We start from the raw sequence: 23,808 nt of genomic DNA, 5'->3' as shown, positions 1-23,808 counted from the left end.
GTCCAAGCACAGAACCCTGAGGAACTCCATGACTTACTCCAACGTGTGAGGAAGATTCTTCATTTACAAGAACAAACTGGAATCTATCAGATAAATATGACTTAAACCAGCCTAATGCAGTTCCTTTAATCCCAATAACATGTTCAAGTCTCTGTAACAGAATGCTGTGATCGATCGTATCAAATGCAGCACTGAGATCCAACAGGACAAGCACAGAAACAAGTCCGCTATCAGAAGCTAACAGGAGATCATTGGTAACTTTCACCAGTGCCGTTTATGTGCTATGATGCACTCTGAATCCTGACTGAAACTCTTCAAACAGATTATTTCTATGTAAATGATCACAAAGTTGAGCTGCAACTATTTTTTCAAGAACAAAAAAGGGAGATTGGATATAGGTCGATAATTAGCCAACACTTCTGAATCAAGAGTAGGTTTTTTAAGTAAAGGTTTAATTACAGCAACCTTAAATGTCTGAGGTACATATCCTATCAACAAAGACCGATTGATCAAATCCAAAATGGAAGTGTCAATTAAGGGGAAAACCTCCTTGAACAGTCTGGTTGGGATTGGGTCTAACATACAAGTTGATGGTTTAGAAGAGACTATTGCTGTTGTTAGCTCAGAAAGATCAACTGGACAGAAGCTGTCTAAATACAATTCAGGTTCGAAAGATACTTCTAAAGCTGCTCTACTTGATGATACATCAGTGATAATAATGGGAAGGATTCCATTAATCTTCTCTCTGATAGAAACAATTTTATTGATGAAGAATCTCATGAAATCATCACTGCTGAGAGTTAAAGGAATACATGGCTCAACAGAGCTCGGACTCTTTGTCAGCCTGGCAACAGTGCTGAAAAGAAACCTGGGATTATTCTTATTCTCTTCTATCAATAATGAGTAATAAGCAGTTCTAGCTTTACGAAGTGCTTTCTTATACGTTATTAAACTATCTTTCCAGACTAATTGAGACTCTTCTAAATTAGAGGAACGCCACTGTCTCTCTAGCTTTCTTGTCGTCTGCTTTAACGCACGCAGCTGTGAATTATACCAAGGAGCCAACCTCTTCTGACTGATTACCTTCCTTTTCAGAGGGGCAACATTGTCCAGTGTTGTACGCATTGAAGCTGTAGTGCTGTCAACAAGAGAGTCAAGTTCTACTGGAGTAAAATTTAGGTAGCCGTCCTCTGTCATATCTGCACATGGCAGTGAAGAAAAGGATGATGAAATCAACTCTTTAAATCTGGTTACAGCATTATCTGACAGACACCTTCTATATGTAGAATTCTTCTCAGAAACCGTGTAGTCAAGTAATGTAAATTCAAAAGTTATTAAAAAATGGTCAGACAAGACAGGGTTATGAGGGAACACTGTTAACTGTTCACTCTCAATGCCATAAGTCAGCACAAGGTCAAGGGTATGATTAAGGCAGTGAGTAGGTCTGTGAACACTTTGAGAAAATCCAATAGAGTCTAATATAGAATTAAAGTTAATATTTAGGCTGTCATTTTCAACATCTACATGAATATTAAAGTCACCCACTACAATGACTTTATCTGTACTCAGCACTAACTGGGATAAAAACTCTGAGAATTCAGATAGAAACTCAGAATAAGGGCCAGGTGGACGATACACAACAACAAACACAAGAGGTTTTTGTGATTTCCACTTTGGGTGGGAAAAACTGAGAATCAGAGATTCAAAAGAGCTAAAACTAATCTTGGGTCTAGGACTGATTAGTAACCCTGATCTGAAGATAGCTGCCACTCCTCCTCCTCTGCCTGTGGTTCTAGGAACATGAACATTTAAATAGTCAGAGGGAGTTGATTCATTAATGCTAACATGATCCTCCTGCTGCAGCCAGGTTTCTGTAAGACAAAATATATCAATATGATGATCACTAATCAAATCATTCACTAACAGAGACTTCAAAGGGAGAGATCTAATATTCAGCAAACCACATTTAATAGTTTGATGTTTTTGTTCAGTTAAAGTTTTTGTTTTAAATTTTTTTTGCACAAGAGGATTTGCTCCTTTTGTGTTTTTTGATTGAGGGGGGGGGCAGCATCAGGTGGGAAGCCGCAGAGAAGTGTGTAAGACTACAACTCTGCATCCTGGTCTCAACCCTGGGATGTCATGTTTTTGGATGACTAATAAATTCGTCCATATTTCTAGAAATGAGAAGAGCTCCTTCCAAAGTGGGATGGATGCCGTCTCTCCTCATCAGACCAGGTTTTCTCCAGAAAGATTGCCAATTATCTATGTAGCCCACGTTGTTTGCTGGACACCATCTAGACAACCAGCGATTGAATGAGGACATGCGGCTAAACATGTCATCACTGGTCAGATTTGGCAGGGGTCCAGAGAAAACTACGGAGTCCGACATTGTTTTGGCAAAATTACACACCGATGCAACATTAATTTTAGTGACCTCCGATTGGCGTAACCGGGTGTCATTACCGCCGACGTGAATAACTATTTTACCGTATTTACGCTTATCCTTAGCCAGCAGTTTTAAATAGGATTCTATGTCGCCCGCTCTGGCCCCTGGAATGCATTTGACTATGGTCGCTGGTGTCGCTAATGCCACGTTTCTGACTATAGAGCTGCCAATTACCAGGGTTTTGTCCTCAGCGGGTGTGTCGCTGAGTGGGGAAAATCTATTAGAAACGTGGACAGGTTGATGGTGAACCACGGGCTTAACTTTAGGACTATGACTCCTCTTCCTGACAGTCACCCAGCCACTCTTAAGTCCCGGCTGCTCGGGATCTGCTCGGGGACGACTAACAGAGCTAGCTACGCTAGGTGGCTCCGCACTGACTAAAGGGGCCTGGCTCGCTATCGGGTGGTTTTCAACAGTGCAGAGCCGAGCTTCCAATTCAGATAACCTCGCCTCCAAAACTACAAAAAGACTACATTTGTTACATGTACCATTACCACTAAAGGAGGCAGAGGAGTAACTAAACATCTGACACACGGAGCAGGTGAAAGCAGGAGATAGAGGAAGAGAACTGGTAGCCATGCTAAGCTAGAGAACCAGACACACCGCTAAAAAGTGAAAAATAAAAACTAAAGATCTGTAAGAGTGAGCGTTAGAATATAACAAGTATGGGATAGAGTTAACTATGCAAGATGTGTAAATTATAGGGAGAAATAGGGTGATTATTAGTAGTTCAAGAAGAGCGAGAACTGTCACAGTGCACACACAAAGCAACAGGAAGTGATGCAATACGTCTTACCGCAAAGCAAAGCCGTCAATTCCGTCCGTAAGTGTAAAGTCTGAGAATGGGAAACAGTAGGTCTCAGACTTTTGAGACCTACTGTATAGAATGTTGGAAAAAATAAAGTGTATTAAGAGAAAGAAAGGAAAATGTTAAACAAATGCCATGACGGAATGATGATAAGAATTTAGTATGTGGACGAAAAGATAATTCAGCTCTGATTAAGACTGAATCTTCTTTTAAACCACCACCATATTCCACTGATAACACTTTTTCTCCTTCTGCACCTCTTTACCCCACCCTGAGCGCTCTCGCTGTGCCGGATCCAGACCTGGACTCCTGCCCTCCACGACGCCTGCAACAACAACAGCCAGCCCTGCCACAAGCCTCTGGCTCTCGGGAAGAAGGGACTTCTTCCATCCTCCCTCGGGAAGAAATTCCATCATTCTCACAACATCAGTTACATAGGTCTGATGATGAGGAAAAGGAAGACGTTTGGTTCTCCAGCGTACCTGCCCAAGAACTTTTAACGCAAGTGACAAAAATCCTTTACCCACAATCTGGACTTCAGAGATCTAAACGTGAGAAAAAACAAAACCAGATTCAAACCATGCCTATGGTTAAAGTTGCAGTTCCCACTGGACCATTACTGGTTTATCGACCCTGGACTGAGACTGACATCATGGAAGCATAACAATGCTTACCAGATCCAGAGATTTCTGGACCCCATTTTGCTGACGAGTTGCGAGATTTCTGCGCACAATTCTGCCCGACCGGGGTTGAATTGCGTCGCATATTGGCAAAAAAGTTCAAACCGACCGACCTCTGCAAAATAGAGGCCAGTATGCTACAACTGGATTTGCGACCTACCAACAGTGAACGAGGACATAATGATAACGCTCAATATGAAGCAGCCATCCAAAGACTGTGTCAAGCCATCACCACTCAATTTCCAACCAAAATAAATATGTCCCACATTTACACCTGCAAACAGAAACCCGGTGAAGGGACTGATGATTTTGTACACCGCATCCTTGAGGAAGTCAGCAAGCACAGCGGTCATCAGAGACCAAGGGATTTGGGTAATGAATCAGGACCATGGGAGAGTATTGCATGCAATGCAATAATTAAAGGCCTCATGCCAGATGTCGCCACTGAAGTAAAGAACATTTACGTGGGATGGTGTGAGGGTCCTCGTTTGGCTGACGTTCGCCGATATGCTCGCCATGCTCAGAACCAAGTTGAGACGCGTAAGATATAGGACAAGTGTGAAAAGGAGCTGCATTTGGCAGCCATGACCATGTATTACGCAGTTGGTGTAAACAGAGGACGAGGCCGAAGTCGAAGACGTGGACGTGTGGGAGAGGAGGTCGACATGGGCCACGCCAGAGCTATGATCCGAATATTTGTTTTTACTGTGGCTGTGTCCACAGCTGAAAAGTGATGAAATTGGGCAAAAGGCTGACTGAGGGTGGGAGGCAGGTTCTGGACGTCACGCGGCAGCGGAGCCTCCACTAATGGGTGATAGCACAAACACACTCACACATTTTTCCTGCTCTGTGTAGTGAAGAAACGCTTGCCGACTGTGATTCACGTAGTAAAGTTTTGCATGCTATTTCCGTCCTAGAGCAAAGATATTTCTCTCAGAATATAGGAACTTATGTTCATCAGTAGTGATGTCAGGGGAGTTTGATTGTCCTCCAAAGTTAAGTGGAAACCACGTTTACTCTATGTCTGCATCAGGCCAGGTTGTGAAGGAGAAAATGACATCGCCCATTGCGTGTGTCACTCCAGATGGGCTCTCCTTCAAACACTCATTTTTGTTATCAGAGTTGTGTCCCATTAACCTGATGGGCTGTGATCTCATGTGTAAATTAGGCATTATTTTAACTTCTACACCAGAGGGTGTTAACGTTATGTTACAGCCTGACAAAGTTTTCACAGCAGTGCAGTTTGATTCATCTGCACTTACATATGCTTATGAGTGGAAACTTCCCAGCTCTCCTTTTTCACAACAACTAGTGGAAGAAGCAAAAGCGTTAGTTTCACCCCTTTCTGATTTCATGCAACCTGCTGATTTGCACTGCACATCACACATTTCTTTGGGGCCTGACAATGACTATGAGAAGAAGTGAAAAAATATGTGCGCCTTCTTTATTGGCTGTGTCGCTCACTCCAGAGCAATTCGATTTTTTTAATGTTTGTGGTACTCGCCCTCACATTTCCTTGGCCAAACCTACACACTGGCATTGACAAGGTGTGGGAGAGTTTGTTGCTACATGTCAGAAAGAAACAGATTGGACCGTTTCACCTGCTGATCCAAATTTGATGTTTTCTGAACGATTGTCAGCATACAAAAAAACATTTTTGAGTACAATGCATTGTCAAAGAACTGTGGAATTAATTCCTACCACAGAATCACATTTTGAAGCATGTTTTTAATCTGAAAAAGATTTGTCTTTGATACCCATGTTGGCTGAAGTGCCCAATGATCTTTGGGCGAAGAGCAACTATGATGTGGGGTTGTTTATTGTTGAAACTAGATTAGAAGTAGATAAATATGAAGGACAAAGCAGTTTGAACTTGGTTTGAGAGAAGGAATTAATTTTATTGCAAAATCCGAATTCATGCATAACTCGTCAAAAAGATAGTGATGTGTCGTTCGTGAGCGATTCGTTCGATATGAACAAATTTTTTATATGACTCGGGAGTAACGAGTTGTCTCAGTGAGTGATTCGTTCATTTTCATGCAGTACCCTTCCTCACCACATGGCAGGCGGCAGCTTCATAAGCTCAGTCAGCAGGACAGGAAACAGTATTGATTCGTTCATGACTCAACTCCTCGACTGACGGGTCCTCGCACAGGAAACAGTATTGATTAGTTTACGACTCAACTCCTTAGGTCTTCGTTCATTTGTCACGTTTTAAATTCTACGTTTCATTTGACAGGCTGAAGAGCAGTAGGCACAACAGTTCGTTCACAAACCGGATCATTAATCTCATAGACTATTCTACCATCAACAACTTGGAAACCACAATCGACTCTCTAGATGCAGAAAAAGCATTTAATGGAGTGAACTGGAAATTTTTATTCGCAGCATAAAACAAATTCGGGTTTGGGTCACACTTCATCAACTGGATAAGGATATTATATAGCTCCCCAAATGCAAGTGTCAGGACAAATGATCAAACTTCTCCAAGCTTCAGTCTGCAGAGAGGTACAAGACAGGGTTGCTCACTTTCTCCCTCACTTTTTGCTATTTTCATCAAACCTTTAGCAGCTGCTATCAGACAAGATAGAAATATTAAAGGCATCCAACCCCAAAATATTGAGCATAAAATAAGTCTTTATGCTGATGATGTATTATTTTTCCTTCAGAACTCAGAGACGTCTCTCACTCACACAATCACACTCATAAATAAATTCTCGGCACTTTCTGACTACTCTATCAACTGGTCTAAGACCACAGTTCTGCCCATTAACTGTAGGGTCCAGAATATACCTGCGATCACTTTACAGTCAGGAAATATTAGATATTTAGGCATAAAAATTTCCTCCAGGCTCTCAGAGCTAACAAAGCTAAATTATGTGCAATTATTAAAGAGAGTAGAGGACGATCCTATATCACTTATGGGGAGAGTTACAACCATTAAAATGATGATACTACCAAAAGTTAACTATTTGTTCTCAATGATCCCCATAAAACCATCTGCTACTTGGTTTAAGTCACTAGATTCATGCATCTCCAAATTTCTGTGGAAAAACAAACCACCACGTATTAGTTTAAAAACCCTACAGAAGACCAAGGACAGTGGTGGATTAGATTTACCTCATTTTCAGCACTATTCCTTAGCCAATAGGTTACAATATATATCAAAATGGTTTAAACCTTGTTGTTGTCACAGTTCCCAGAGACGTTGTAATCGTTGAGGATTCTATATTCACCCCCTCATTAGAGGCACGTGTTGCAGATTGATGACACTGAATCTTCTTCTATGTTCATTGCTGGCATCATTCCCAGCATCGTAAGTGTTCGTGGCATTTTTAGCCTCTTCTTCTGGATCTTGATATCGAGCATCCTTTTGTATTTCTGGTTTGTAAGTCCTCTCTCTTCGTTCACCGGAGTCTTCGTCTCTTTGTCCTTGAGTTTGGTGATTTTTTCTTCTTTTGATGCCTTGACACAGTGTGACAGGTGATACCACGTGGGAGATCCTTTAACTTGGACTGCTGTCCCTGTGCTGCGAAATGGCTGTGCTGCTCAAATGGTCTCTCCTTCATCATATACACAGTTATTTATACATCACCTTCCACCATGAAGCGTTGTCCCTTTTTGTTTCTCTCTTTGTTCTTAAAATGCTGTTATGCATGTCTAAACGAATCCATTAAACTAGATCATTTTGGCAGTAAAGCGATCTACAATGTGCTTGGTCGCAAAGCTGCTCATCTGTGGTAAACAGCTTTTCAGAAAGGCATTCTTCAATTGATTTCACTAATTTTATGTAATAATTTTGTGATTTTCTACAAAACTACACTTCTTCTCCCATCTGTCTGAGTATTTAATATTGTCTGGGTCCCGTTAAAACATGTATTTTTCCCATCTAATTCCTTGTTTGCTTTAAAACAAGTATTCCCCATTTTCTATCCCTTCAGTAGCCAACCAGTTTGTATGGAGTACACTGGAGCAACTTGACTGATCAGTAAAACACTGCTTTTGTTGTCACCGCAAGGCTTCCCCCGTCGGTTGTTTCACTGAGACACTACTGAGTAACTACAACTCAACACAGTTTATACACATAACATTCATATACATACTAACAAACAAACAAACAATAATTTATCGCAATTTTCTCATCTCTGTTTGAACGTACACCCAGGTAAATATTCCTGTAGTCTTCTCATACCGACTATGGACCCATTCATTGTTTAACTTCACTGTTTTGCAAATCCTAATTGAATATTACACATTGACATTGAACTTTACTGGATAAGCAGGTCTTCATTGCATTCAGCAGCCTATATGTGAGCATTTATGTGTAAGCTGTTCTTCTTTGCATTTATCAGCAGCAAGCAATTCTTCACTACACATGCATATGTAAATAGTAAAACAATTCCAATGTGTTAGCGAAACCTTCTATATCACAGTGGTTTCTAAGGTCTATTTTAAGTTCTTTGCCATCAGTGAGATGACATTGTTTACAAAGTGTGTCAAATTATCACTGAAGATCTTTTCAGGAATTTCAAATCTAGAAATGAGTTATTTTACGCGTGATTTTGCTACTGAGAGTGCATCTGCTTGTGCACATGGAAATATTTCAGACCATTTGGTAAAAACCTATGTTGTCACTGAGCAGAATCGTTTCCCTTAACATTAATTTAGTTCAATGAAATCTACAAAATAATGAAATAATGAAATCCAAACAAATATGTTGAAAAAGATACACTGGCTTAGGGAATTATCTTCGTTTTGGTCTTAGATTGCCCTGTGGAATGTATTTTGCACATATTTGACCTGCTAGACAAAACTTTATTCATTTATTTATTCTAAAAAAATTTTTTTAATAATTAGTAAAACCATATGCTGTAAAAACCTTGTTCATTATTGCTTCCATCCCTCCTGTTGAGACATGACATGGTCCGTGGCTCAATACTGCAGCATATTTAAACAAATTCTTTGGCAGTATGGTTTTCCTTGCGGTCATTCATACGAGTCTATTGTAGATGGCAATTGAATAACATCTAATAATGCTAAAATATTTGTAGTTTATACATTTAGCTGTGGATGTCAACATACCTGTTTTTCCAATGCTATGTTAACACATGTACAGTTGAGAAGGCATACTGACTGTCAGTGTAAACGTTAACAACCTTTTTGTTATTTAATTTACAAGCTTCAGTTAAAGCTACCAATTCGACTGCTTGAACAGAGTAATTTTTTGGTAGTGGTTGTTTTAAGAAAACTTCAATTTCTGTTACTACTGCAAATCCTGTAGCATTTGTGCCATCAGGGTTTTTTTCCTTGATATGTTGAATAAATATAGTTATTTCTGCATTTTCATAACGTATATCAGTTAAGTCTGGCCTGGGTAAAACACTGATGGTTATTTCTGACATGCAATCATGAGGCTTTCCATCTGTGGGGTAGGTAGCAGTGTGGATGGATTAAGTGTAGCACATCTTTCGACAACAAGGTGTGGCTGTGAAAGAAGAACTGTTATGTAGGAGAGATGTCTGGTAAAGATATTTTGTTAAGTAACCATATCACAGCCACTGCATGAGGTACCTTAAGTGTTAATGGGTGAAATAACACCATTATTGTTGATGCCTGCACTGCCAATGGCTTCTGGCCATTGATTCAAAAGTACGATATCGTCCCTTTTTCCCCCTTTCAGTGGACACTGGCCCCTAATTACCGCAATTCAGCAGGGGGTCTTTCATTAGGAGTACTGGACTCCCCCGTGCACGGTTACAGCTCTGACCCTGGACAGCGGAAAAAACGTTGAGATCTGGTTTGAGGACCCAATTGTTGAGAAAAGTCTCTCAATGAGACTCAGAGTTGCTGGAGTCAGTTAATGCAAAGGTTTAATCTTGCAGCAAGTTCAAGAATGTGTGTGTGTATGGGTGTATGTGTGCGAACGTGTGTGAGTTTGTGTGTGTGAGAGTTTATAGAACCTGTTATCCACAGGCAGGTCTTAACTAGTATGGCACAGGTCCAGCCTGTCTCATCTTTTTTGGAAGGTCCAGCGCTCGGCCGTAACCCTTCTGTCTGTTTGGACTCTCACATACATTCGGTTAATCATAGAAAAACGAGAACAAAACTTTTTAGCCCCTTAAATTCATAAAACAGACATGGTGCAGTTATTTCCATTCTAGAAAATAAGAGTAATCACCACCATTCCTATAAATTCTGGATATTCTAACAATCTGAATCTTTTTTAAATGTTCGATGAAGCCCTTTGCTGTTCTGTTTAGAGACTCAGCTGATCATAAACCAAGTTTTGCTCTTGAACCAAGCTTCTAAACTCTTCACCTTTTTCATTTCTCAGTTAGTATTCACTTTAGAACTGATTAAAAGAAAAATTAAATGAATGCCTATCAACAAATGTGGGATCTAAACTCTAGTGCTTTCTCTAAAATAATTTCCTTTCTCAATTCAGAAATGTGTGTGTGTAAGTCACAACACCCGTGACACCAAAACGGCTTTCTTTTCTCTCTTTTCTCTACACTCTGCACTGTGAGCACACACACCAAATCAGAAAGGCTTTTTTCTCTCTTTTCTACATTATGGACTGTGGGGACACAAAACCGCTCTCTCTCTTTTTTTTTGATTGTGTGCCAGGGCGTTGTCTCACGTATTAGATTATGCTTAAGATACGAATGGGTTTATCAGTCACATCAGAATCCATACATACTGATCCTCCCGTAATAAAATGGTCGGAGCTTATCAAACACACTTTGTTTCTTGTGACAAGTCAGCGAAACAGCGTATACACGTCAAGACACTGAATCAAGTTTGCCACAAGAACTCATAAGTTTGGCAGTATTGCTCTGCGGTCAGCAATCATACACCCATTTTATTTTCATGAGACATGTGCAGGCACCTGTTCATCTACTGTTCTATCACTATGAATTAGTTTATCTATTATCAATAAGGATACTTCTACAACTACTATCAAAGTATGTCCGGACTTCTTATGTTGTCAGTTGCTATATATGAATAAGTGGGTTGCTACTGAAAAGCATTAAGCATGTCACACAGCCCAAACATATAACATTTCAGGACACACCACACAGTTAACAACCACAGTGAAGCGTGTCAAAGCCCAAACATGTAACATTCAACAGGACACTTACACAACACATTCAAATCAAACAGTCAGACAACATACAAGAACATATACCCCAGCCGGCATTGCTCCCTGCCTATTTTCCTACAACTCACTATGTGTGCGCACACCTTTATTCACAAACTCTTCAACTTATACTCTTTTACCGAAGCTGCTACAGCTCGATAAGCCAAATACCCTTAGATCCTATTTCGGTGAATTTGACATCTGCCTTGTATGTAACAGATTAGCGGTTTAGCAGTTTTAATTTAGTTTGAGTGAAGGAATTCATTTTATAGCAAAATCCGAAATCGTGAAGAACTCATGAAAGTAAGCTTATTCTCGGATTCCTGAAACTTTAGATTTGCTCTTTCTTTTACTGCAAAGTACAACGTTGAGCAGCACTAATGAGTTGTTTCTATTTTTGGCAGGCTTTACCTTTGCGGATGAAGCCCTTTCTGTCTGTGCAAAAGAAATCTTGTTACTGTGCAGAGTGACTTCTCTGAGTAGAGTCGCCTTACTTGTTGCGACTGTGCCGATGTTCGAAGCTGGAGTGCAAAGTTGTTGCTTGAATGGTGCTCACTGGAGCGTGTGGTAGTGTAAAGTTATACCATTTAAAAGGGCTGAAGAGTGCTCAGTGCAGCGGGTGGGCGGAGGTGCAAAGTGACACTATGGCCATAAAACGAACACCGCAAGTGCGCATTGTGCCAGGAAGGGCCCTCGGACGTGAACCAGTGGACAGATATCGCTTCTCGGCCTTTTGGCTAAGATCAAGTGTAGTATCTGTACTTATCAGTTTAATATGTGATATGTCTATGCAAGGACTACATATTAAATGGATTTTTATCAATAGGAGTTGAAAAAAGAGCTTGCTCCGTTCACTCCAAGCATCGACCCGGTACTGCAGTGCCGCTGGGAACGGTGCGCTCTCCTCTGCTCTTGTGAAAAAGCAAACAGCGGTGCAGGATGGAAGTTTCTTTTAATCTGCTGAGAAAAGAGAGTGAATGCGAAGCAGACTTTAACACGGCTCTGGGAGCGAGCCGAGTGCGGGGTAACCGGGAGAATTGCTTGAAAGAAACGCGACACCGAATGAGCAGTCAGAACAAAGCCTCAATACGGTGTTCCCGTGTTGTTTGTGGCTGCCTTGTCTTTTGCACAGAGTAAAAGACAAGGCAGCCATCGAATAGGGCCCGATTGTTCCTACTTGGTCAGCCGAGGAGCAAGGGGGGGGAGCAAGCGTCTCAACCAAGCAAAGCTCACCATGGGGAAGGTGGCTATGCCAACTAGCCTGATGCCCTGCTCCCGCAGTGATGGATAATCATACACTGGTTTCTCTTCATAATGAACAAGTCTTTAGCCTTTTACTAAAGACTTCCGTGGAGAGCAGCACTAATGAATTGTTTCTATTTTTGGCAGGCTTTACCTTTGCGGGTGAAGCTCTTTCTGTCTGTGCAAAAGAAATCTTGTTACTGTGCAGAGTGACTTCTCTGAGTAGAGTCGCCTTACTTGTTGCGACTGTGCCGATGTTGCTTGAATGGTGCTCGCTGGAGCGTGCGGTAGTGTAAAGTTATACCATTTAAAAGGGTTGAAGAGTGCTCAGTGCAGCGGGTGGGCGGAGGTGCAAAGTGACACTATGGCCATAAAACGAACACCGCTACAAGTGCGCATTGTGCCAGGAAGGGCCCTCGGACGTGAACCAGTGGACATATATCGCTTCTCGGCCTTTTGGCTAAGATCAAGTGTAGTATCTGTACTTATCAGTTTAATATGTGATATGTCTATGCAAGGACTACATATTAAATGGATTTTTATCAATAGGAGTTGAAAAAAGAGCTTGCTCCGTTCACTCCAAGCATCGACCCGGTACTGCAGTGCCGCTGGGAACGGTGCGCTCTCCTCTGCTCTTGTGAAAAAGCAAACAGCGGTGCAGGATGGAAGTTTCTTTTAATCTGCTGAGAAAAGAGAGTGAATGCGAAGCAGACTTTAACACGGTTCTGGGAGCGAGCCGAGTGCGGGCTAACCAGGAGAATTGCTTGAAAAAACGCGACACCAAATGAGCGGTCAGAACAAAGCCTCAATACGGTGTTCCTGTGGTGTTTTTATAAAATGCGGTGTAAAAAAAGGTGTGAATGCCCCATAGAAAACTAAAAGGTGGAGCGGAAGTGTTCGGCTGCAAGAAGGTGTGAATGTCCGACTATATTTGGTGAAAAGCAGGTGAAGCAAGGTCTGAATGCCCAACCTTACATCATCAAAAGCGAGATCAGAGGTTTTTGGTTGCAAGAAGGCCATAGTTTGCCAAAAGCGGGTAAGGTGCGAATGATCGGCTAAATATCAACAAAAGTGGGGGCGGAGGTCTTCGGATGCAAGTGGGTGTGAATATCCCACCATACAAGTATGGTGGAGAGGAAGCTGTGAATGGCCGACCATAGTTTGCAAAAAGCGGGTGAGAAAAGGTGCGAATGTCCAACCATACATGATCAAAACAGGGAGCGGAGGTGTTTGGCTGCGACAAGGTGTGAATGTCCACCCATAATTAATGAAAAGCGGGCAACAAGTAGGTTCGAATGCCCAACCATACATCATCAAAAGCATGAGTGGATGTGTTCGGCTACAAGAAGGTTTGAATGTCCGAGCATAGTTTGTAAAAAGCGGGTAAGAAAAGGTTCGAATGCCCGAACATACACCATCAAAAGAGGGAGCGGAGGTGTTCCGCTGTAAGACGGTGTGAATGTCCGACCATAGTTGGTAAAAAGTGGGTATGAAAAGGTTCGAATGCCCAAATTCGGCTGCAAAAAACTGTGTTCGGCTGCAAAAAGGTGTGAATGTTCGACTAAATTTTGTAAAAAGCGGGTAAGACAAGGTGCGAATGCCTGACAATCTATGATCAAAAGCGGGAGCGGAGGTGTTCAGCTGCAAGAAGGTCTAAATGTCCATTTTTAATTGCTAGAAAACATGAAATAAAATTTTCGAAAATCAATCCGCACATGATCATAAGTGGGAGAGGAGGTGTTCAGCTGCAAGAAGGTGTGAATGTCCAGCCATAATTGCTGAAAAATGTGTTAGAAACGGTAAGAATGCCGGACCATACATCATCAAAAGCTAGAGAGGTGGTGTTCGGCTGCAAGTAGGTGTGAATGTCTGACTAAAGTTCAAATATATTAACAAAAGCGGGAGGAGAGGTCTTCGGATGAGTGGTTGAGAATTTCCAAACATAATCTATAAAATGCGGTGAAAAAAAAGGTGTGATAGATACCTAAAAGGTGGAGCGGAAGTGTTCGGCTGCAAGAAGGTGTGAATGTTATATATATAGTTGGTGAAAAGCAGGAAAAGCAAGGTCTGAATGCCCAATCTTACATCATCAAAAGCGAGATCAGAGGTGTTTGGCGGCAAGAAAACGGGTAAGGTGCGAATGACCGACTAAATATCAACAAAAGTGGGGGCGGAGGTCTTCGGATGCAAGTGGGTGTGAATATCCCACCATACAAGTATGGTGGAGAGGAAGCTGTGAATGGCCGACCATAGTTTGCAAAAAGCGGGTGAGAAAAGGTGCGAATGTCCAACCATACATGATCAAAACAGGGAGCGGAGGTGTTTGGCTGCGACAAGGTGTGAATGTCCACCCATAATTAATGAAAAGCGGGCAACAAGTAGGTTCGAATGCCCAACCATACATCATCAAAAGCAGGAGTGGATGTGTTCGGCTACAAGAAGGTTTGAATGTCCGAGCATAGTTTGTAAAAAGCGGGTAAGAAAAGGTTCGAATGCCCGAACATACACCATCAAAAGAGGGAGCGGAGGTGTTCCGCTGTAAGACGGTGTGAATGTCCGACCATAGTTGGTAAAAAGTGGGTATGAAAAGGTTCGAATGCCCAAATTCGGCTGCAAAAAACTGTGTTCGGCTGCAAAAAGGTGTGAATGTTCGACTAAATTTTGTAAAAAGCGGGTAAGACAAGGTACGAATGCCTGACAATCTATGATCAAAAGCGGGAGTGGAGGTGTTCAGCTGCAAGAAGATCTAAATGTCCATTTTTAATTGCTAGAAAACATGAAAGAAAATTTTCGAAAATCAATCCGCACATGATCATAAGTGGGAGAGGAGGTGTTCAGCTGCAAGAAGGTGTGAATGTCCTACCATAATTGCTGAAAAATGTGTTAGAAACGGTAAGAATGCCGGACCATACATCATCAAAAGCTAGAGAGGTGGTGTTCGGCTGCAAGTAGGTGTGAATGTCTGACTAAAGTTCAAATATATTAACAAAAGCGGGAGGAGAGGTCTTCGGATGAGTGGTTGAGAATTTCCAACCATAATCTATAAAATGCGGTGAAAAAAAAGGTGTGATAGATACCTAAAAGGTGGAGCGGAAGTGTTCGGCTGCAAGAAGGTGTGAATGTTATATATATATAGTTGGTGAAAAGCAGGAAAAGCAAGGTCTGAATGCCCAATCTTACATCATCAAAAGCGAGATCAGAGGTGTTTGGCGGCAAGAAAACGGGTAAGGTGTGAATGACCGACTAAATATCAACAAAAGTGGGGGCGGAGGTCTTCGGATGCAAGTGGGTGTGAATATCCCACCATACAAGTATGGTGGAGAGGAAGCTGTGAATGGCCGACCATAGTTTGCAAAAAGCGGGTGAGAAAAGGTGCGAATGTCCAACCATACATGATCAAAACAGGGAGCGGAGGTGTTTGGCTGCGACAAGGTGTGAATGTCCACCCATAATTAATGAAAAGCGGGCAACAAGTAGGTTCGAATGCCCAACCATACATCAACAAAAGCAGGAGTGGATGTGTTTGGCTACAAGAAGGTTTGAATGTCCGAGCATAGTTTGTAAAAAGCGGGTAAGAAAAGGTGCGAATGCCCGACAAAGTATGATCAAAAGAGGGAGTGGAGGTTTTCGGCTACAAGAAGGTTTGAATGTACGACCATAGTTTGTAAAAAGCGGGTAAGAAAAGGTGCGAATGCCCGAATATACACCATCAAAAGAGGGAGCGGAGGTGTTCCGCTGAAAGACGGTGTGAATGTCCGACCATAGTTGGTAAAAAGCGGGTAAGAAAAGGTTCGAATGCCCGAATATATACCATCAAAAGCGGAAGCGGAGGTGTTCGGCTGTAAGAAGTTGTGAACGTCCGACCAAAGTTTGTAAAAAGCAGTTAAGAAAAGGTTCGAATATCCAACCAAACATAATAAAAAGTGGGAGCAGAGCTGTTCGACTGCAAGTAGGTGTGAATGTCCAGCCATAATTCCTGAAAAATGGGTAAGAAAAGGTGCGAATGCCCAACCATACATCATCAAAAGAGGGAGCGGAGGTGTTCCGCTGTAAGACGGTGTGAATGTCCGACCATAATTGGTAAAAAGCGGGTAAGAAAAGGTTAAAATACCCGACTGTACACAATCAATAGCGGGAGCGGAGTTGTTCAGCTACAAGAAGGTGTGAAAGTCCGACCATGGTTTGTAAAACGCGGGTAAGACAAGGTGCGAATGCCCGACAATGTATGATCAAAAAAGGGAGTGGAGGTGTTCGGCTGCAAGGTCTGAATTTCCAACCATAATTTGTAAACACCGTTGAAGAAAAGCCTCGAAAGCCCGACTATACACCATCAAAAGCGGGAGCAGAGGTGTTCAGCTGCACACAATCAGGTTTTTGCAAATTATGATCTGACATTCACACATGCTTTTGATGATGTATGGTTGGGCAATCGCACCTTTTTATACCCATTTTTCAGGAATTATGGGTGGACAATCACACCTTCTTGCAGCTGAACACCTCCTCTCCCGCATATGATCATGTGCGGTTTGATATTCGAAAATTTTCTTTCATGTTTTCTAGCAATTATTGATGGACATTCAGACCTTCTTGCAGCTGAACCCCTCTGCTCCCGCTTTTGATGGTGTATAGTCAGGCTTTCGAGACTTTTCTTCCCCGGTTTTTACAAATTATGGTTGGACATTCAGACCTTCTTTTAGCTGAAAACCTCCGCTCCCTCTTTTGATCATACATTGTCGGGCATTCGCACCTTTTCTTACCCGCTATTTACAAAAAATGGTCGGCCATTCACACCTTCTTGTAGCCGAACACATTCGCTCCCGCTATTGATTGTGTACAGTCGGGTATTTTAACCAACTACGGTCGGACATTCACACCTTCTTATGGCGGAACACCTCCGCTCCCTCTTTTGATGGTGTATGTTCGGGCATTCGAACCTTTTCTTACCCGCTTTTTACAAACTATGCTCGGACATTCAAACCTTCTTGTAGCCTAACACATCCAGTCCTGCTTTTGATGATGTATGGTTGGGCATTTGCACCTTTTTTTTTACCCATTTTTGAGGAATTATGGGTGGACATTCACACCTTCTTGCAGCTGAACACCTCCTCTCCCACTTATGATCATGTGTGGTTGGATATTCGAAATTTTTTTTTCATGTTTTCTAGCAATTATTGATGGACATTCAGACCTTCTTGCAGCTGAACACCTCGGCTTCCGCTTTTGATGGTGTATATTTTGGCATTCGAACCTTTTCTTACCCGCTTTTTACCAACTATGGTCGGAAATTCACACCTTCTTACAGCGGAACACCTCCGCTCCCTCTTTTGATGGTGTATGTTCTGGCATTCGAACCTTTTCTTACCCACTTTTTACAAACTATGCTCGGACATTCACACCTTCTTGCAGCGAAACACCTCCGCTCCCTCTTTTGATTGTGTATGTACGGGCATTCGAACCTTTTCTTACCCACCTTTTACAAACTATGGTCGGACATTCAAACCTTCTTGTGGCCGAACACATCCACTTCTGCTTTTGATGATGTATAGTTGGGCATTCACACCTTTTCTTACCCATTTTTCAGTAATTATTGGTGGACTTTCACACCTTCTTGTAGCTGAACAACTCCGCTTCCGCTATTGATTGTGTACAGTCGGGTTTTTTAACCTTTTCTTACCCGCTTTTTACCAACTATGGTCGGACATTCGCAGCATCTTACAGCGGAACACCTCCGCTCCCTCTTTTGATGGTGTATGTTCGGGCATTCGAACTTTTTCTTACCCACTTTTTACAAACTATGGTCGGACATTCAAACCTTCTTGTAGCAGAACACATCCACTTCTTCTTTTGATGATGTATGGTTGGGCATTCGCACCTTTTCTTACCCATTTTTCAGGAATTATGGGTGGACATTCACACCTACTTGCAGTCGAACAGCTCTGCTCCCACTTTTTATTATGTTTGGTTGGATATTCGAACCTTTTCTTAACTGCTTTTTACCAACTATGGTCGGACATTCACACCGTCTTTCAGCGGAACACCTCCGCTCCCTCTTTTGATGGTGTATGTTCGGGCATTCGCACCTTTTCTTACCCGCTTTTTACAAACTATGGTCGTACATTCAAACCTTCTTGTAGCCGAAAACCTCCACTCCCTCTTTTGATCATACTTTGTCGGGCATTCGCACCTTTTCTTACCCGCTTTTTACAAACTATGCTCGGACATTCAAACCTTCTTGTAGCCAAACACATCCACTTCTGCTTTTGTTGATGTATGGTTGGGCATTCGAACCTACTTGTTGCCCGCTTTTCATTAATTATGGGTGGACATTCACACCTTGTCGCAGCCAAACACCTCCGCTCCCTGTTTTGATCATGTATGGTTGGACATTCGCACCTTTTCTCACCCGCTTTTTGCAAACTATGGTCGGCCATTCACAGCTTCCTCTCCACCATACTTGTATGGTGGGATATTCACACCCACTTGCATCCGAAGACCTCCGCCCCCACTTTTGTTGATATTTAGTCGGTCATTCACACCTTACCCGTTTTCTTGCCGCCAAACACCTCTGATCTCGCTTTTGATGATGTAAGATTGGGCATTCAGACCTTGCTTTTCCTGCTTTTCACCAACTATATATGTAACATTCACACCTTCTTGCAGCCGAACACTTCCGCTCCACCTTTTAGGTATCTATCACACCTTTTTTTTCACCGCATTTTATAGATTATGGTTGGAAATTCTCAACCACTCATCCGAAGACCTCTCCTCCCGCTTTTGTTAATATATTTGAACTTTAGTCAGACATTCACACCTACTTGCAGCCGAACACCACCTCTCTAGCTTTTTATGATGTATGGTCCGGCATTCTTACCGTTTCTAACACATTTTTCAGCAATTATGGTAGGACATTCACACCTTCTTGCAGCTGAACACCTCCTCTCCCACTTATGATCATGTGCGGATTGATTTTCGAAAATTTTCTTTCATGTTTTCTAGCAATTAAAAATGGACATTTAGACCTTCTTGCAGCTGAACACCTCCGCTCCCGCTTTTGATCATAGATTGTCAGGCATTCGCACCTTGTCTTACCCGCTTTTTACAAAATTTAGTCGAACATTCACACCTTTTTGCAGCCGAACACAGTTTTTTGCAGCCGAATTTGGGCATTCGAACCTTTTCATACCCACTTTTTACCAACTATGGTCGGACATTCACACCGTCTTACAGCGGAACACCTCCGCTCCCTCTTTTGATGGTGCATGTTCGGGCATTCGAACCTTTTCTTACCCGCTTTTTACAAACTATGCTCGGACATTCAAACCTTCTTGTAGCCGAACACATCCACTCCTGCTTTTAATAATGTATGGTTGGGCATTCGAACCTACTTGTTGCCCGCTTTTCATTAATTATGGGTGGACATTCACACCTTGTCGCAGCCAAACACCTCCGCTCCCTGTTTTGATCATGTATGGTTGGACATTCGCACCTTTTCTCACCCGCTTTTTGCAAACTATGGTCGGCCATTCACAGCTTCCTCTCCACCATACTTGTATGGTGGGATATTCACACCCACTTGCATCCGAAGACCTCCGCCCCCACTTTTGTTGATATTTAGCCGATCATTCGCACCTTACCCGCTTTTGGCAAACTATGGCCTTCTTGCAGCCAAAAACCTCTGATCTCGCTTTTGATGATGTAAGGTTGGGCATTCAGACCTTGCTTCACCTGCTTTTCACCAAATATAGTCGGACATTCACACCTTCTTGCAGCCGAACACTTCCGCTCCACCTTTTAGTTTTCTATGGGGCATTCACACCTTTTTTTACACCGCATTTTATAAAAACACCACAGGAACACCGTATTGAGGTTTTGTTCTGACCGCTCATTCGGTGTCGCGTTTCTTTCAAGCAATTCTCCTGGTTAGCCCGCACTCGGCTCGCTCCCAGAGCCGTGTTAAAGTCTGCTTCGCATTCACTCTCTTTTCTCAGCAGACTGCACTGCACATCCTGCACTGCTGTTTGCTTTTTCACAAGAGCAGAGGAGAGCGCACCGTTCCCAGCGGCACTGCAGTACCGAGTCGATGCTTGGAGTGAACGGAGCAAGCTCCTTTTTCAACTCCTATTGATAAAAATCCATTTAATATGTAGTCCTTGCATAGACATATCACATATTAAACTGATAAGTACAGATACTACACTTGATCTTAGCCAAAAGGCCGAGAAGCGATATCTGACCACTGGTTCACGTCCGAGGGCCCTTCCTGGCACAATGCGCACTTGTAGCGGTGTTCGTTTTATGGCCATAGTGTCACTTTGCACCTCCGCCCACCCGCTGCACTGAGCACTCTTCAACCCTTTTAAATGGTATAACTTTACACTACCGCACGCTCCAGCGAGCACCATTCAAGCAACATCGGCACAGTCGCAACAAGTAAGGCGACTCTACTCAGAGAAGTCACTCTGCACAGTAACAAGATTTCTTTTGCACAGACAGAAAGAGCTTCACGCGCAAAGGTAAAGCCTGCCAAAAATAGAAACAATTCATTAGTGCTGCTCTCCACGGAAGTCTTTAGTAAAAGGCGAAAGACTTGTACATTATGAAGAGAAACCAGTGTATGATTATCCATCACTGCAGGAGCAGGGCATCAGGCTAGTTGGCATAGCCACCTTCCCCATGGTGAGCTTTGCTTGGTTGAGACGCTTGCTCCCCCCCCTTGCTCCTTGGCTGACCAAGTAGGAACAATCGGGCCCTATTCGATGGCTGCCTTGTCTTTTACTCTGTGCAAAAGACAAGGCAGCCACAAACAACACGGGAACACCGTATTGAGGCTTTGTTCTGACTGCTCATTCGATGTCGCGTTTCTTTCAAGCAATTCTCCCGGTTAGCCCGCACTCGGCTCGCTCCCAGAGCCGTGTTAAAGTCTGCTTTGCATTCACTCTCTTTTCTCAGCAGATTAAAAGAAAGTTTCATCTTAGGCTCCCTGAAACTTCCATCCTGCACCGCTGTTTGCTTTTTCACCAGAGCAGAGGAGAGCGCACCGTTCCCAGCGGCACTGCAGTACCGGGTCGATGCTTGGAGTGAACGGAGCAAGCTCCTTTTTCAACTCCTATTGATAAAAATCCATTTAATATGTAGTCCTCGCATAGAGGACATATCAGACATTAAACTGATAAGAACAGATACTACACTTGATCTTAGCCAAAAGGCCGAGAAGCGATAACTGTCCACTGGTTCACGTCCGAGGGCCCTTCCTGGCACAATGCGCACTTGTAGCGGTGTTCTTTTTATGGCCATAGTGTCACTTTGCACCTCCGCCCACCCGCTGCACTGAGCACTCTTCAGCCCTTTTAAATGGTATATCTTTACACTACCACACGCTCCAGCGAGCACCATTCAAGCAACAACTTTGCACTCCAGCTTCGAACATCGGCACAGTCGCAACAAGTAAGGCGACTCTACTCAGAGAAGTCACTCTGCACAGTAACAAGATTTCTTTTGCACAGACAGAAAGGGCTTCATCCGCAAAGGTAAAGCCTGCCAAAAATAGAAACAACTCATTAGTGCTGCTCAATGTTGTACTTTGCAGTAAAAGAAAGAGCAAATCTAAAGTTTCAGGAATCCGAGAATAAGCTTACTTTCATGAGTTCTTCACGATTTCAGATTTTGCTATAAAATGAATTCCTTCACTCAAACTAAATTAAAACTGCTAAACCGCTAATCTGTTACATACAAGGCAGATGTCAAATTCACCGAAATAGGATCTAAGGGTATTTGGCCAATCGAGCTGTAGCAGCTTCGGTAAAAGAGTATAAGTTGAAGAGTTTGTGAATAAAGGTGTGCGCACACATAGTGAGTTGTAGGAAAATAGGCAGGGAGCAATGCCGGCTGGGGTATATGTTCTTGTATGTTGTCTGACTGTTTGATTTGAATGTGTTGTGTAAGTGTCCTGTTGAATGTTACATGTTTGGGCTTTGACACGCTTCACTGTGGTTGTTAACTGTGTGGTGTGTCCTGAAATGTTATATGTTTGGGCTGTGTGACATGCTTAATGCTTTTCAGTAGCAACCCACTTATTCATATATAGCAACTGACAACATAAGAAGTCCGGACATACTTTGATAGTAGTTGTAGAAGTATCCTTATTGATAATAGATAAACTAATTCATAGTGATAGAACAGTAGATGAACAGGTGCCTGCACATGTCTCATGAAAATAAAATGGGTGTATGATTGCAGGCAGAGCAATACTGCCAAACTTATGAGTTCTTGTGGCAAACTTGATTCAGTGTCTTGACGTGTATACGCTGTTTCGCTGACTTGTCACAAGAAACAAAGTGTGTTTGATAAGATCCGACCATTTTATTACGGGAGGATCAGTATGTATGGATTCTGATGTGACTGATAAACCCATTCGTATCTTAAGCATAATCTAATACGTGAGACAACGCCCTGGCACACAATCAAAAAAAAAAGAGAGAGAGCGGTTTTGTGTCCCCACAGTCCATAATGTAGAAAAGAGAGAAAAAAGCCTTTCTGATTTGGTGTGTGTGCTCACAGTGCAGAGTGTAGAGAAAAGAGAGAAAAGAAAGCCGTTTTGGTGTCACGGGTGTTGTGACTTACACACACACATTTCTGAATTGAGAAAGGAAATTATTTTAGAGAAAGCACTAGAGTTTAGATCCCACATTTGTTGATAGGCATTCATTTAATTTTTCTTTTAATCAGTTTTAAAGTGAATACTAACTGAGAAATGAAAAAGGTGAAGAGTTTAGAAGCTTGGTTCAAGAGCAAAACTTGGTTTATGATCAGCTGAGTCTCTAAACAGAACAGCAAAGGGCTTCATCGAACATTTAAAAAAGATTCAGATTGTTAGGATATCCAGAATTTATAGGAATGGTGGTGATTACTCTTATTTTCTAGAATGGAAATAACTGCACCATGTCTGTTTTATGAATTTAAGGGGCTAAAAAGTTTTGTTCTCGTTTTTCTATGATTAACCGAATGTATGTGAGAGTCCAAACAGACAGAAGGGTTACGGCCGAGCGCTGGACCTTCCTACCCGGCTGGGGTATATGTTCTTGTATGTTGTCTGACTGTTTGATTTGAATGTGTTGTGTAAGTGTCCTGTTGAATGTTACATGTTTGGGCTTTGACACGCTTCACTGTGGTTGTTAACTGTGTGGTGTGTCCTGAAATGTTATATGTTTGGGCTGTGTGACATGCTTAATGCTTTTCAGTAGCAACCCACTTATTCATATATAGCAACTGACAACATAAGAAGTCCGGACATACTTTGATAGTAGTTGTAGAAGTATCCTTATTGATAATAGATAAACTAATTCATAGTGATAGAACAGTAGATGAACAGGTGCCTGCACATGTCTCATGAAAATAAAATGGGTGTATGATTGCAGGCAGAGCAATACTGCCAAACTTATGAGTTCTTGTGGCAAACTTGATTCAGTGTCTTGACGTGTATACGCTGTTTCGC

The 23,808-nt window shown here is 42.3% G+C and overlaps 6 non-coding genes across 6 annotated transcripts; 3 read left to right on the top strand and 3 right to left on the bottom strand.

Moving 5' to 3' along the window:
* The first annotated feature begins 11,792 nt into the window (after window positions 1–11,792).
* Window positions 11,793–11,980, top strand: LOC140320564 (U2 spliceosomal RNA). The gene has a single exon (XR_011918400.1). It is a non-coding gene; the product is annotated as a U2 spliceosomal RNA (small nuclear RNA).
* Window positions 11,981–12,368: 388 nt separating this feature from the next.
* On the top strand, window positions 12,369–12,482 carry LOC140266078 (U5 spliceosomal RNA). Its single transcript, XR_011906746.1, has one exon. It is a non-coding gene; the product is annotated as a U5 spliceosomal RNA (small nuclear RNA).
* Window positions 12,483–12,757: 275 nt separating this feature from the next.
* Window positions 12,758–12,945, top strand: LOC140320562 (U2 spliceosomal RNA). The gene has a single exon (XR_011918398.1). It is a non-coding gene; the product is annotated as a U2 spliceosomal RNA (small nuclear RNA).
* A 7,411-nt stretch (window positions 12,946–20,356) lies between these two features.
* On the bottom strand, window positions 20,357–20,544 carry LOC140320548 (U2 spliceosomal RNA). The gene has a single exon (XR_011918384.1). It is a non-coding gene; the product is annotated as a U2 spliceosomal RNA (small nuclear RNA).
* A 272-nt stretch (window positions 20,545–20,816) lies between these two features.
* LOC140266077 (U5 spliceosomal RNA) lies at window positions 20,817–20,933 on the bottom strand. Its single transcript, XR_011906745.1, has one exon. It is a non-coding gene; the product is annotated as a U5 spliceosomal RNA (small nuclear RNA).
* A 411-nt stretch (window positions 20,934–21,344) lies between these two features.
* On the bottom strand, window positions 21,345–21,535 carry LOC140320194 (U2 spliceosomal RNA). The gene has a single exon (XR_011918064.1). It is a non-coding gene; the product is annotated as a U2 spliceosomal RNA (small nuclear RNA).
* Window positions 21,536–23,808: the final 2,273 nt, after the last annotated feature.

This window comes from Leuresthes tenuis, unplaced genomic scaffold, assembly GCF_036924035.1.
Source record: "Leuresthes tenuis unplaced genomic scaffold, fLeuTen1.0.hap1 SCAF_12, whole genome shotgun sequence".
NCBI classification, from domain to species: domain Eukaryota; kingdom Metazoa; phylum Chordata; class Actinopteri; order Atheriniformes; family Atherinopsidae; genus Leuresthes; species Leuresthes tenuis.
This window is presented reverse-complemented; position numbering and strand designations above follow the sequence as displayed.